Raw genomic sequence first — 16008 nt, 5'->3', positions numbered from 1 at the left:
ATACACTCTCTTCTCTCAAAAACATCTCAAGAACAACCTAGGGCTTTTCATAGAAGATTCAGGATCAAGAAATTCATCCGTCAATCTTCACAAAATCATGAACCAAGGTATTCATAGTGTTCATTCATGGACTCCTTTCATCTATGAAACCCAAGAATCCCTTTTCTAAATTCAAGTTTATGGATTCTCTTATGAATTTCATGATTGGGCTGCTCTTTGTCATATGGATAATGAGATATTGAATTCTACTATATGTTGGGTGATAAATTCTATGTGGGTTGCATTATTATAGATAAAGATTCATGCAAAATTATTATTAAACCCTTGAATGATGAAATTAGAATTGAACAATGATGTTTAATTACTATACAATGATGTTTACATATACCATGCCTATAATATGTTTGATTAAATACTTAGATGAAGGAAAAGTGCCTAACTAGCATGATATCATGAAATCCCCATGTATGTACAAGTTATGCCTATCACATGTTTTAATGAAATGCTTCTATAAATGTATTATGGATTATGTTGTTAGTTATATATTAAAGTAAGTTATGCTTGGTCAGTTTCCTTCAATCGAGTGTTGGGGGTACTCGTACCTGAAACATTAGTTGCGTACCTAGAGCTATGTTATGTTTTCACGACACTCTCAGTCAAGCTATGAATCCTTAGACTTTAGAAAATATTATGACTCATGAAATCTACATGATCTCACAATCTCAATCACTTGTCAGATATCAGTAGTATTCCATCAGTCAATGGAATTCAATAACTCAGCCCATGTTCATTTCAATAAATTATGTTTAGAGTCTATTCAGATGGGTATAGAAATTAGCACCAAGTGAACCCAAGGATAGGGACACAGATGGGTATAGAAATTAGCACCAAGTGAACCCAAGGATAGGGACACACACTATCAGATAAGGGTGTGATGCTTAGCAATTATCCTTATATTTTAAAACTATGTAGCCATCATAGGTTTAGACATCAACACTGTCGATGAGGGTTTATGAGGTAGATAAGCATTGTCAGATACGGGCCACACCATTCTCATATAGAGGACACTATCAGATGAGGGTCAGCCACAACTTGTCCTTACCAGTGGCATGGTATTGTCACACTTCTAAGTAGGGTTAAGAATAGGACCCCGACTCAGCCATAATGGTGTTCAGGAGCATATCGGTTAGATAACTACTTCCTATAGTTTCATGTAACAGAATCGAGACTATTAGATACAATCACTCAATCTCATTAATAGAACTCAGATGGTTATTTATAGTTCAAGACTGTCAGATACAGTCAACTCAGTTACAGTAAGGAACTCACATAGTTCTATTAGATTCAGGATTATCAGATATAGTCACTCATGTTATCAGTTATATTTAGATTGAATAATTATGTTATTTCAGTATTATTGTCATTTGTTATGTCTCATGCATATATTTTTATACTCATGATAGTTCGTCAGTTATTATTATTATTAATGCATGTCAACCCTTGCATATAGCCTACCTCACATGTATACTCAGTACATCCCATTGTACGAACACATTTGTGCTGTAGTGCTTTCTTTTTATGTTACACCATAGGTTTAGAGATACAAATTATAAATTAGTAGTAGATTCCAGCCTCAGTAGTCAGAGTAGAAGTGAGTCCTCATCTTTTGAGGACATAATATTTCTTTATTATCTTATTGATTAATTTATTAGTTGGAGTTTGTTGGGGACATGTCCCATCAACTCCATATTCAGACTATTTAGACATTAGAGGCTTTCAAACAAGATTCAAACTCTCATGTTTCAAATTTTAGTATTTTTAGTTTTGTTTTGGGTATTTTATTACCCCACTTAGATGCGACATTATTCAGCTATATTCTGTATTGAACGTTATGGCCTTTTAGTACATGTTTCCGTATTTTCATGTTATATTATGTAGTGTACAAGTATAGATATCAGTCATGGGTTTTCTTGTGGTCCTTCAGGGTCATGATCACCGTGAATCATTTTGGGTACCAGATTCGTGGCATTACAAACTTGGTATTAGAGCCTAAGGTTTAATAGAGTTCAAGGAAGTTTGAAAGGCATATCTAGTAGAGTCTTGTACATGGGTATGTTGCGCGCCATATTTATGTGCAAGAAGATATAAGATGTTTTAGAAATAGTTTTCCATCTTTCAATATTCATATTGTGCCAGTACGCATAATCTCAAGTAAATCTATCAGTCTAATTCATTTCTCCCTTTCTTCTACAGAACATGCTTCCTAAAAAAAGAAATGAAAATTAGTCAGCCCCTTAGCTCGACGATCCTTAGGGAGATCATGGTTATCATGCGGAGTTCAGGGCCATATTCACTACTCTTGCTCAGTCAATTTCCGCTGAAAATGAATGCTTCATCCTTTCTCAGGTCTAAGGTAGATGAGGACCCTTAGGAATTCATTAATCAAGTTCAGAAGGTGACAGACATCATGGGGGTGACAACTATTGAGAGTGCTGCACTAGCTGCATATTAATTGAAGGATATGGCTCATACTTGTGTCAAACAATAGAACTCAAAGAGGTCAGATGATGTAGGTCCTATAGAGTGGGAGGAGTTTGTCACTGAATTCTTAGATAAATTCTTTCCCTAAGAGCATAGAAAGGATAAGGTGCTAAAATTCATCAACCTCAGGCAGGGCAATATGATGGTGAAAGAGTATTATCTTAAGTTTACTCAATTAGCCAGATATGCCCCTCATGTTGTTGCAGACAGCAGAGCCAAGATGAGTAAGTTTGCTTCAGGGGTAAATAATAGCATAGTAAATGGGTGTAGATCTACCATGCTGAATAGTAATATGACATTAGCCAGGATTATGACTCATGCTAAGTAGATAGAGTAAAAATGATTAAGTAGAGGGAGAAGAGAATAAAAAAGAAAAGATAGCCACTTTTTACTTTGGTCACCCTAAATTAGAAGGAGGAAACCGTTCCCAGTTATATCCTAAGTCATCACTTACAGCCCCTTCTTCAGCCAGAGCTCTAGTTCCTAAGTTTAGAGAGGGTAACAGAGATATAGTGCCTGGATCTAAGTCTCAAAGCAGTGTTAGCAATGCCCGAACTAATCCTCTTTGTCAGACTTACTGTAAGAACCACAAGGGTGCTTGCAGAGCTGGTAGGGATGTCTATTTTGATTGTGGTAAGCCAGGCCATAGAGTCAGAGAATGTCCTTAGTAAGGTTATCAGGGTCATCTCCGTTCCTCAGCTCAGTCCGGTTGCCCGAATCAAGAAGGTGCCACCACCAGTGCTACTAGTAGGTAACACCCAAATCGTCTCTATGCTCTTCAGTCCCAACAAGATCAGAAAAATTCTCTTGATGTAGTTACTGGTAGATTACAGATCTTTCATGCGCATGTTTATGCTTTGCTAGATCCAGGAGCATCTTTTCTTTTATTACTCCTTATATAGCAGGCAATTTTAGAATTAGTCCAGAAATTCTAGCTGAGCTCTTTTCATTCTCTACCCTAGTGGGTAAAACCATCATAGCTCGGTGGGTATACAGGAACTGTCTAGTAATTATATTTTAGAAATTCACTTTAGCAGACTTAGTCGAATTAGAGATAACTGATTTTAAAGTCATTATTGACATAGATTGGCTTCATTCCATCTATGCCACAGTCGACTGCAGAAATAGAATAGTCCAGTTTCATTCTCCGAATGAACCCATCCTTAAGTGGAAGGGTAGTACTTTAGTATTTAGAGGTCACCTTATTTCCTTCCTTCGGTCAGGGAAAATAATATCTAAAGGATGTGTCTATCATTTTTTTAAAGTTAAGGACACAAGTTCTGAAACTCCCAGTCTTGAATTAGTCCCAGTACGAAATGAATATTCAGATGTCTTTCCCAAAGATCTTCTAGGAATTCCTCTCTACAGGGAAATAGACTTCGATGTTGATTTTTTAAAGATATTCAACCTATTCTATTCCTCCATACAGAATGGCACCAGAAGAAATCAAAGAACTAAAAAATAGTTGAAGGATATCCTAGACAAAGGATTCATCAGGCCCAGCATTTCCCCATGGGGTGCACCAATCGTATTCCTGCACCAGAAAGATGATTCTCTTAGAATGTGCATAGACTACTGTCAACTTAATAAGGTTACAATAAAGAATAAGTATCCTCTTCCTAGAATCGATGAGTTGTTTGACCAAATTTATGGTGCCAGTTATTTCTCTAAGATAGATCTCAGATCTGGCTATTGTCAGCTAACAGTTAGGGAATGTGACATTCCAAAAATAGCTTTCCAAACTCGGTATGGTCACTTCAAATTTATAATAATGTCATTTACTCTTACCAACGGCCCAGCTGCTTTTATGAACTTGATGAACTATGTGTTCAAGCAGTACTTGGTCATGTTCATCATAGTCTTCATAGATGATATTCTATTCTATTCCTGTAGTGAGCGCGATCATGCAGACCATCTCAGAGTAGTGCTTTAGACTCCTAGAGATCATCAGTTATTCGCCAAATTCAGTAAGTGCTAGTTTTGGCTAAGGTCAGTAGCATTTCTTGGTCATATCATTTCCGATGATGGCATTAGAGTTGATCCTCAAAAGATCAAAGAAGTAAAAAACTGCCCTAGACTTATCTCTCCATCAGATATTAGGAGTTTCTTAGGTTTATTCGGCTATTACAGATGGTTTGTTGAGGATTTTTCTTATATTGCATCCTCTATGTCCAGATTGACTTAGAAAAATGTCAAGTTTCAGTGGTCAGATCCTTGCGAGAAGAGTTTTCAGGAGTTGAAGACTCGACTCATCTCAGCTCTAGTATTAACTCTTCCAGATGGTCCAGATGGTTTTGTAGTGTATTGTCATGCATCTAGGGTAAGTTTGGGTTTTATCCTCATGAAGCATGGTAAGGTCATAGCCTACGCCTCCAGATATCTTATCCCCATAAGAAGAATTATCCTACTCATGATCTCTAGTTAGCAGCCGTACTTTACCTTGAAGATTTGGAGGCATTATCTCTACAGATTTCATGTAGATGTCTTCACAGATCATAAGAATGTTTATTATATCTTTTCCCAGAAAGATCTCAATCTTTGTCAAAGAAGGTGGTTAGATCTCTTGAAAGATATAACATGGGTGTCCTTTATCATCTGGGAAAGGCCAATGTATTGGTCGACGCTCTCAGTAGACTGTCTATGGGTAGTGTTTCTCATGTTGAGGATAATAAGAAAAATTTAGCTTAGGAATTCCATCATCTTACAAGACTAGGCGTTCTCTTAGTCGATACAGATGAGGGTGATATATAGGTTTAGAGTAGTTTAGAATTATCTCTAGTTTATGAGGTGAAAGAAAAGAAAGATAGGGATCCAAGCCTTATTAAGTTAAAAGAGTCAATCAAGAATCAGAAAATATAGGTTTTCTCTTAAGAGGGAGATGGTGTTCTTCATTGTTAGGTGTGCGTTACTCTATTCATAGGGTAGCAAATTCTTACAAAAGCGCATGGTGTGCATTACTCTATTCATCTAGGGGCCACAAAGATGTACCGCAATGTGTGGAAGATCTATTGGTGGAGTGGGATGAAGAGAGATGTTACAGAGTTTATGGCTAAGTGCTCCATATATCAGCAGGTTAAGATAAAGCATCAGAAGCCTAGTGGGTCTATGCAGGAGTTCAGTATTCCTACTTGAAAGTGGGAAGTTGTGAACATGAACTTCGTGATGGGTTTGCCTCAAACTCATCATCAACATGATTCAGTTTGGGTCATTGTAGATAGAATGACTAAATCAGCTTATTTTCTTCCAGTTCATACCTCTTATTCAACCAAGGATTATGCCAAACTCTACATCAAGGAGTTGGTCAGATTACACAGTGTTCCATTAACTATTATCTCAGACAGAGGAACCTAGTTCATCTCTCATTTTTTGAAAAGCATTCCAAAAGGGTCTTGGTACCCAACTTTATCTTAGTAAAGCCTTTCATTCCTAGAAGATCGTCAAGTAGAAAGGACCATTGAGATTTTAGAATATATGCTAAGGGCCTGTGCAATTGATTTCAAAGGGATTTGGGATGACCACTTGACTTTGATTGAGTTTGCATACAATAATAACTATCATTCCAGTATTCAGAGGACTCTATTTGAAGCTATCTATGGTAGGAGATGTAGATCTCTAATTGGTTGGTTCAAAGTCAGTAAGGCCTCAGTCATAGGTCCTAACTTGGTATTCAACGCCTTAGAAAAAGTCCAGTTGATTAGAGAAAGACTTCGGGCTGCTCAGAGCCAACAAAAGTTTTATGTGGATATTCATAGAAAAGATCTTGAGTTTGAGATTGGTGATCATGTCTATTTAAATATCTCTCCAATGAAGGGAGGGAAGAGATTCGGCAAGAAGGGAAAGCTCAGTCCCAGATATATGAGTCCCTTTAAGATTCTCAATTGTTTTGGCAAGGTAGCATATGAGCTTGACTTACCTTTAAATCTAGCCTCAGTTCATCTAGTCTTTCATGTCTCTTTGATAAAGAAGTGCAAAGGTGAACCATTAGTTTTAGTCCCTATTCAGAGCATTAATGTTCAGAATACTCTCTCTTACAAAGAGATTCCAATCAAAATCTTAGACTATCAAACTCGTAGATTGAGGAACAAAGAAGTCCCTCTAGTTAAGGTTCTTTGGAGAAATCAGTCCGTCAAGGGATCTACTTGGTAAGCAGAGGTGGACATACATACTAACTGTCGTCACCTCTTCTTCGCCAACTCAGATCAATATCAAGGTAACAGTTCTCCTTAAGCTTACTCAGTTTCATGTTCAGTGTTCATCACACACTTGGTATGCAGTTTCATGCTTATGTTCCCATTATAAACCTGGTACCAACTACCATAGAATATTCATTAATGCACTCATGTATAAGTTTATTTATGTAATTATACATCAGATATGCATTCTTATTCTTAGAACTTAGTTCTTCAAAACACTCTATCATACATTTATGAATCAGTTAAACAAGAATCAGATATGCATGTTCCATATTATATGTTCATCTTATCAGTCATGTCAGTCATGAGATTATGTTCTAGTTATTCATGTTCAGTATGTACGCCAGTTGTCTTTGCTCCCCTGTCAGTCAGTCTTATTCGTTCTCAAGGGGAGATATTGCAATACCCCATAATTTTCCTAGCTAATTTTATCTCAAAAATGTCTAGTATTAGCTTCTAAATTGAATGCTGGTTATTTCATGAGGAATTTTAAAGATTTTCACTTTTTGTAAAGTGGGAAATTCAATAAGCTTTCCATCGATATAAGATTCTCCCAAATCTGATAACCGGGTTTGAATTTACAACTATTTTAAGTTCTCGTCGTAAAACAGCACCATATTAGTCAGGGGCGCGCCGAGACACAAGAGGAAATGGAATTTGGAAAATTCCAGTAGTGGTCCACAATTATGGCGTGTCGTGCTAGGGCCCAAATTCAGAATTGTCCTTTTTCCAGTGTCTTAGAGCGATTTCCTACGCGTGGTGCCAAAGTTCCAGCTTGCAAAAGAAGGGGCAACGCGATACTCCGCTTTGCACCATCCCTCAGTTTCCCAATTGTCAAATTACAGTGACACGATGCGGTAGCACCGCATCACGCCATGGGTTCAGTTTAGGAAAATTTTACTAAAACTACATGACGCATCCAGGGTTAAAAGGGTCAACTTCCCACCCATATTTAAACCCTTTAACAGGTGATTCAGCCACTTTTCACCCAAAATGCACTATCTTCTCTCAAAAACCTCTCAAGAACAACCTAGATCTTTTCCAAGAAGATTCAGAATCAAGAATTTCCTCGGTCAATCTTCATGAAATCACGAACCAAGGTATGCATAGTGTTCATTCATGGACTACATTCTTCTATGAAGTCCAAGTATCCCTTTTGTAGATTCAAGTTAATAGATTCTCTTATGAGTTTCATGATTGGGGCACTCTTGCTCATATGTATAATGAGAAATTGAATTCTGCTCCACGTTACATCATTATAGATATAGATTCATGCAAACCTATGATTAAACCCTTGAATGATGAAATTAGAATTAAACTATGCTTTTAATTATCGTACAATGATGTTTACATGTACCATTCCAACAATATTTTTTATTAAATGCATAGATAAATGAAAAGTATCTAACTAGCATGATATCATGAAATCCCCATGTATGTACAAGTTATGCCTATCACATGTTTTGATGAAATGCTTCTATAAATGTATTATGGATTATGTTGTTAGTTACATGTTCAAATAAGTTATGCTTGGTTAGTTTCCTTCTATTGAGTCGTGGGGGTAATCATACCCAAAACATTAGTTGTGTACCTAGCGCCATGTCATGTTTTCATGATACTCCCAGTCAAGCTATGAATCCTTAGACTTTAGATAGTCTTATGACTCAGGAAATCTCCATGATCTCATTAACTCAGTCAGTTGTTAGATATCAATAGTATTCCATTACTCAATGGAATTCAGTAACTCAGTCCCTATTTATTTCGGTAAATCATGTTCAGAGTCTATTCAGATGGGAGTAGAAATTCGCACCGAGTGAACCCAAGGATGGGGACACACACTATTAGATGAGGGTATGATTCTTAGCAGTTATCCTTGCATTCTAGAACTATGTAGCCATCATAGGTTGAGACACCAATACTGTCGATGAGGGTTGATGAGATAGAGAAGAACCGTCAGATAAGGGCCCCACCGATCTCATACAGGGGACACTATCAGATGAGGGTCATCCATAACCTGTCCTGACCAATAGCACGGTATTGACACCCTTCCAGTTAGGGTTACAGATTGGACCCCAACTCAGCCATAATTGCATATCAAGGATATGTTGATTAGATAAGTACTTCCTACAGTATCATGTTACAGAATCAAAACTGTCAGATACAGTCACCCAGTCACAGTAATAGAACTCAGATAGTTCTTCTAATTTCAGAACTGTCAGAAACAATCAACTCAGATACAGTAAGGAACTCAGATAGATCCATTAGATTCAGGACTGTCAGATATAGTCACTCATGTTATCAGTTATATTTAGATTTAGTAATCATGTTATTTCAGTATTAGTGTCAGTTGTTATGTCTTATACATATATTCTCAAGCTCATGATAGTTAGTAAGTTATTATTACTATTTATGCATGTAAACCCGTGTATATATCCTACCTTACATGTATACTCAGTACATCCCATTATTCTTATGCTTTTGAGCTATGGTGCTTTCTTTTTATATTACAGCACAGGTTCAGAGACACGAGTTCCAGATCTACAGTAGATTCAAGTATCAGCAATCAAAGTAGAAGTGAGTCCTCATCTTTTGAGGATATGATATTTCTCTATTATCTCATTTATTAATTTATTAGTTTGAGATAGTTGGGTACATATCCCATCAACTCCTTATTCAGACATTAGAGGTTTTCAAACTAGATGCAGACTCTCATTTTTCAGACTTCAGTATTTTCAATTTTGTTTTGGGTATTCTATTACCCCACACAGATGTGATATTTTTTAGTTATGTTCAGTATTGAACCTTATGCCCTTTCAGTGCATGTTTTCGCATTTTCATATTATATTATGCAATGTATAGGTACAGTTATCGGTCATGGGTTGGCTTGTGGTTCTTCAGGGTCATGAGCACCGTGTAGCGTTCTGGGTACCAGATTCGGGGTGTTACAAATATCCTATTAGCATATATAGTTTTTCTCAATGAGGTCTTAAAAAAATCCTACGGGTCCATTTTGAGCATTGTATCTTGCACAAACTAAATATTTGTTGATATCTAGTGCATCTACTTAAGCGACCATTGTACTATTAAATGGTAGCCGCTTTGCTATTAAGGGATAAATGACATTTAATTTAGCAACACTTGATCTCTTAAGCTAACCAGCCTAAGAATCTTGGCCCTTTAGCGACCCTCAAGTTGCTTAATCCACCAGCACTGCTAAATAAACCCTTATTTTGCCATTTTCACTATTTTTAGACCTTGAGCTTCGTGTTTAAATTTGATGCAGCTATTGATCGTTGACCGAATAGTGAAGAATCCTGTGGGAATATCTTGTGATTTTATTATTATGGTGGAAAATTTATTTTCCCGATTGACTTTATTATCTTGGACTGTGAGGTAGACCCTAACATGCCCTTTATTTTTAGAAGACAATTGATAGCCATAGGTAGAGTGATGGTTGACATGGAGAAGGGTAAGAAAAAATTATGTGTCAATGGTGAGAAGATGACATTCAACATCCGAAAGCCAATGAAGATGCCAACTGACATATGAGAGTATTGTCGGTGATTGATTTATTAATAAACCTGGAAGATATTCATATGGGTATATTAATGAATTCTTAGTAGTCAAGCTACCTTATTCATGGTGCGATGTTAAACAAAGCACTACGTATGAGGAAACCTATTGTCTTGTTTGTGACATCTGATTAACCAACATAATCACGTCATTCCACAGCGTTAAATAAAGCATTCAGTGGGAGGAAACCCACTATATTTTTGTTTTTACGTTTTTTTTGTAATTTTTTTATTGGCTTTTATCTTGTGGACCTTACATGGGATACGGTAAACATTGCTACGTTCATCGATTCTTAGGTAAGGGGACTATGTGATAAGCCTAACATGGCCACTCGTCCCACAAGGTAAGTTGAGTATAAAATTGAAATGTTGAGATTTTGATGATGAAAAATAATAAGTTATGGACTTTCGCACCTAATTTTACTTTAAGAATAAAAAACATAGGTTGTGGGACCATAAGTTTCTTAAAAAATGTCAATATGGCATGTCCGAGCTGTGAAAAAGTAGGCCAAAACTTTTGGCTCAGCACCTGCACCCAGCACTTGTGGGCGGTAAGTTTTATCTGCACCCAGGACCCTACCACAGGTACAGGTCGTGCGTAGGTGCCGTGGTTAGGTACAATTTTCACCTACTTTTTGATTAAAATTTTAGGCCAACCAATATTTATATGTGACCTATTACAGCCCCCACCAATATAAAAACATTCTAACCCTCATTTTAATTCATTATAATCCTCAAAACTTCAATTTCTGTTTGAATTCAAAGTTACCACATTAAACATAATTACGCAACACACTTAAGAAATAGAAAATTTAACACTTGTTTGAGTTATCAATTTTTCCAAACATGCTAGAAACAAGTTTCAACCTTGGTTTTGCTTGAGTGCTTCATTATTCTCTTCCAATTTTTCATAGAAGAGGTCACTTTCTTGGATCCTAATGCTGATATAATATTTTATCTATTATAGAAACAAGTTGATATGTGTAGCACATTGCTAAATATATAGAAATTCTCATTCTTGTATGAGGAACCTTGAAATATCCTAAAATCATAATGTAGGGCCTTATTTGCTTTGAAATTCATGATTCATAGGTAGTGTGTATATATTCGACTAGTTTGGATTTTAAATAGGTTATAGGGGTGTGAACACTAAGGAAATTTTTAAAATTTTAAAATTTAGAGTTTTTCTTTAACTTTTACCATCGCCCACTTTTGTTGAAAGATAACAAATAGTTTTTTAGGTCTTCATAGAATCTAAAGCAGTAAAAAAAAAGTAGTTGGTAATTTAGGGAGATAGGTAGAGTCTCCTAAGATTAGATATTTTGTGGAGGAATATTTGAGATGACTTTATGTTGATGTTGTTGTTGCAGTAACACATAGAGTTACACGAGGACAAACTTACCAAGCTACTCAAACAGGTGTAGCCTGACCGAGGATGAAGTCTTCTAGGATATAACAACCACATAATCCTCTATATGATGATGAGGATAAGTATGAGTAGAAAGAGGCAAGTAGACTCCACGGGTTGATGCAAATGACACTAGTCTAAAGAGGGGTCTTAGGATACTTTTGAGGGGTTTGAGTAGGAGCAGTTATCAGCGGTATCCTAAATTGAGGATGGCACTGCCACTCATACACAGTAGATAAATTTACCTCAGTCTGAGGACTATATAACACAGGCATCCCATACTGCACAGTAGTCAACCATACCCGCACATACCCCAAATACACTTCCTAAGAAGGGATATCTAAGGTGGTATGTGGAAGAGGTGTGACATATAAATGATCTTAATCGCCTTGTCTTAGAGCTAGGTAGGTCTAGAGAATTTATCAATGAGGATCATAGGATCGACTTATCTGGGATGCAGAGGTTACCACAATTGAGGGAAACATTTGACAGGAATCTGCACAGGTAGATGAATAGGACACTCCATTATTATAGCTTGGTTATGGTGTGCAAGTTTTATGCATCTTACAAATCCACCATATTCCTTCCTATTTGACATTATTCAGGCTTTATTAGATTTGAACAATAGCCACAACTTTATCACACACTAGCCAGAGGGGTCAAAGTTGATGTCAGAGATGAGCCTATCTGCAGAGTCATATTTGGTCCAGATTACATTATACCTATATCTATAGTTGATTTTGACAACAGAGATAGGATTACACGAGATCATTATATTATACAGGATAATCAGCATAGGGTTTAGAGGTTTGAGATGGCTAGGTAGATAGCCGATTACATTTTACCACAAGGTTAAGAGGCCCTATGTATTAGGCAATAGATGTATTCAAGAAATTCCTATTGACACTAGAGTATTGATTTTGTGGTTGATGATTCAATATTGCTTGCGTCATACTTTTTCAAATAATGGCTTGATGTGGGAAGGTAAACCACCTAGGATTTGAAACATACGATAATGTTGACTTTTTCTTATACTTGTGTTTATACATGTTATTGATGATGATTTTTACTTGAGGGCGTTTGTTGTATATGGTATAAAATGTGGGTCTTGGGTAACTGTAACCTTGATGATTTCTACCATGAAAATGGCCTTGATAAAGGAATGCACACAGGTATTTGTGGAAATATCTAAGAAAATTATCCAGTCTTATATTAGTGATGTTTTGAGCTCGGGAAATAACCCAATAAGTATGAATAGTTGTTAAATTATATTGTTAAGGTATTACAATCCATAATTGTAAAATTGATGAACGTGTTGGTTGATGGTTACTGAGGGACTAAACTCTCTAAACATTAATATGACCTTGAATTATGCGTTGAATTAAAATGTGGTCGGAATATGGTATAATATTACCACTGATACGTGGTTTGTAAAGGTCTTGATGACCCTAAATTGGATTGAATGAAAAATTAATTTAATGCATTGGCCTATTGAAATGGTTGAGCAATGAAGGCTCCCATGAAGACCATGTGGTCATATATAGTATTGAATTGTCTAAATGGGTCAAAGTCATTAAGTGTGAATTAAATGGATAATGATGTATGGACAAAGGGTTGGAGTCCCAATGTCTACTAGAGATTGTTGCAATGGCTTGAGGTTGGAGTCCCTTGCCCAATGAAAAGGCTTGAGACTATAGTCCCTTGCCTAATGTAATCACTAGTGGTTAAAGTCCCTTGCACGATAAGATTTATTGAGGTTGAAGTGCCTCTCCAAATGAAATAGCTTGGGTTAAAGTCTACTATCTAATATGACATGATGTTAGAGTCCCTTGCCTAAATAAATATGTGTGCATAGTTAGAGTCCATTTCTTATATAGATATGTATGTGGTTAGATTCCTTTACATAAGGAGAGTATACATAGTTAAAGTCCTTCATCTATGTAATATAGGAATGTGGTTGAAGTCCAATACCAAATCAGAATTGTTTGAATCTAAGTATAGAAGTTTGGAGTCCTTCACTTTATGTCTTATGTTTGAGTACTTTGAGAATATTGTTAAGACTTATTTACTTGTTTGGCATATGACATACCTATACGTATGGATAAGGTCAGGAATATGGTTTAATATGATATATTGGCTTGTTGTGGATTAATGATGCTAATTTTCTTTATCCTTGAGTTACATGCTAGCGCCCCAACTGCTAACTATCTCTGAATGCTATGTTCCCACATGATATAGTGGCCGAAGCATCATCTTCTCTTCATACATAGTGATTAGGTGATCAAAGCAGTTTGTGCATTGACTTTGGAGAGGTGAGCTTCCTTACTTTTGAAGGCATTCATTCTTAGTATCCTATTTTTACACTTAGTCTTATTTTGATTTGGCTTGGCTATTGTTTGGGGCTTGACCCAACATATTCATTTGTAAACATGAGTTTGTATAAAGGCATTGTGGATGACTGTGGACTTGGGTTCATTGGCGAGTTTGATGAATCTAATGAAGTATTTAGACATGTTGAAGTTATGACTTGTACTATGTTTTCTTCTATTTTTTTATATGGTAGGGATTCACCCGACCCTTGTGATTGATGTGTTGATTAGGTAGGGTTATCGGGGTAAACTCTAGCTTATGTTGATTAGGTCGTGTCAGAAGGAACTGAATTAGTTTCCTACTGATGGTTGGTTATGACAATGACTTTGCTTCCATCATCTAGTACGAGCTACCCGATAGAGCCTTTGGTGAGCTGACTAACCTTCTATTTTACTATATGATCCATAGGCTATGCAATAAGGTAGGCATGATCGAGTTACTAGATGGTGATGAGAGGGTAGCTGCCACTCCTACTGCATGGACAAGGAACCTAAAAGGTCTAGTATGTTTTGGCACTTTTAGGAGATCTAAAAAGTAAGCACTAGCACCAAAGGACCAAACTGAGGGACTGATAGTTTTCACAGAGCATGATGAAGAACATAAAGATGATACGGATGTTGGTATAGATATAGAGATAGTGGATTTGAGAGATACTCTGGATTTAAGTATTCAGGGCGAGAGGACACATGCTACTTCTTCAGCCTAGGCTTCGACCTCAGAGCTGATTAGTGCAGCTATACACCTTGATCATCTATCCACTACAGCTTTTATGATAGCCATGATTACTGTAGCTAGTGAGTTTTTCCAGAGACTAGTGGATAGACTGAGAGCTATAGCCGCCCGATTAGAGGTTGTCGAGACTGGGTTATCTACACTCTTTGAGGATATGAGATCAAGGCGTAAGACTAGATTTGGGAAGACCGAGGCTAAATGGGAAGATGCTTAGTGATCTACACCATCAGAGCTGTATGTTAATTTTCAAATAAGGATTGATGTATTAGAGAGAGTAGTTACATTCTGATATACAAAAATAGTAATGTTAAATTTAATTTAGATAAGGGAGGATTTTGATATCATATGAGCAGAGGTACGCTTTCTTGTAGAGAGTCGTGTCACAACTACTCCTTTTATGATGCCCTCTGTAGTCCAGATAACACCTTTGTGTGCGTTGAGATATTTTGACTTCTTTACGGAGTATGATGATAAGGTCCCAATAGTTAGAACCAAGAGAGTTCACTTGCACAGTTAGTAGGATCGTATTATGATAAAGAAGGTGGACATTAGAAAGGCCAGACATGCTTATATGGTGTATCCATTCATAAATAGGTCGAGGCATGATACTATAGAAGCGGGTCCATTATCCAGTAGTGCAGCGCCACTACTACTGCATTCGCTAGCTTTTATGCCCCCTTATGAGGAGACTCCTGACTTGGGCGCTTAGTACATCCTAGGTATGTTCTCACTTCCCTATATTTTGTTTTATTTAGTACATTAAGGATAGTTCACAGTTTTTAGTTGGGGTGTGCATTTTATAGCGCCACATATTTTTATTGCCATGCTTCTTTTCCTATCGAACCGGTATGATTGTAGAACCGACATATCTAGGGTAATTATATGTCATATTGTGTTTTATTATATTGTAATGTTTTGTGTATCTAGTAGATTATGAGTATTGAGCCAATAGTTAGATTTTTACTAATTTTTGATAACCCTTCAAAAATTTATGATTTAAAACTGTGTTGATGTATATATATGTGAACTCTATGGATCTCTTAGTGGCATTATAATTAGGAACATGATATCTATTTGCTAACAATTGCATGAACTGAATAGTTAGTAGTTGGTGATATTGACTCTGTACTAGGTGCGTGGGAGACGCTACCTAGTTCTCTTCATATGTTCAATTCAAAATTTGCCTGGTTAG

The sequence above is a fragment of the Capsicum annuum genome, chromosome 10, assembly GCF_002878395.1.
Source record: "Capsicum annuum cultivar UCD-10X-F1 chromosome 10, UCD10Xv1.1, whole genome shotgun sequence".
NCBI lineage: Eukaryota > Viridiplantae > Streptophyta > Magnoliopsida > Solanales > Solanaceae > Capsicum > Capsicum annuum.
The sequence above is the reverse complement of the archived record's forward strand: the minus strand, read 5'-3'. Positions refer to the sequence as shown.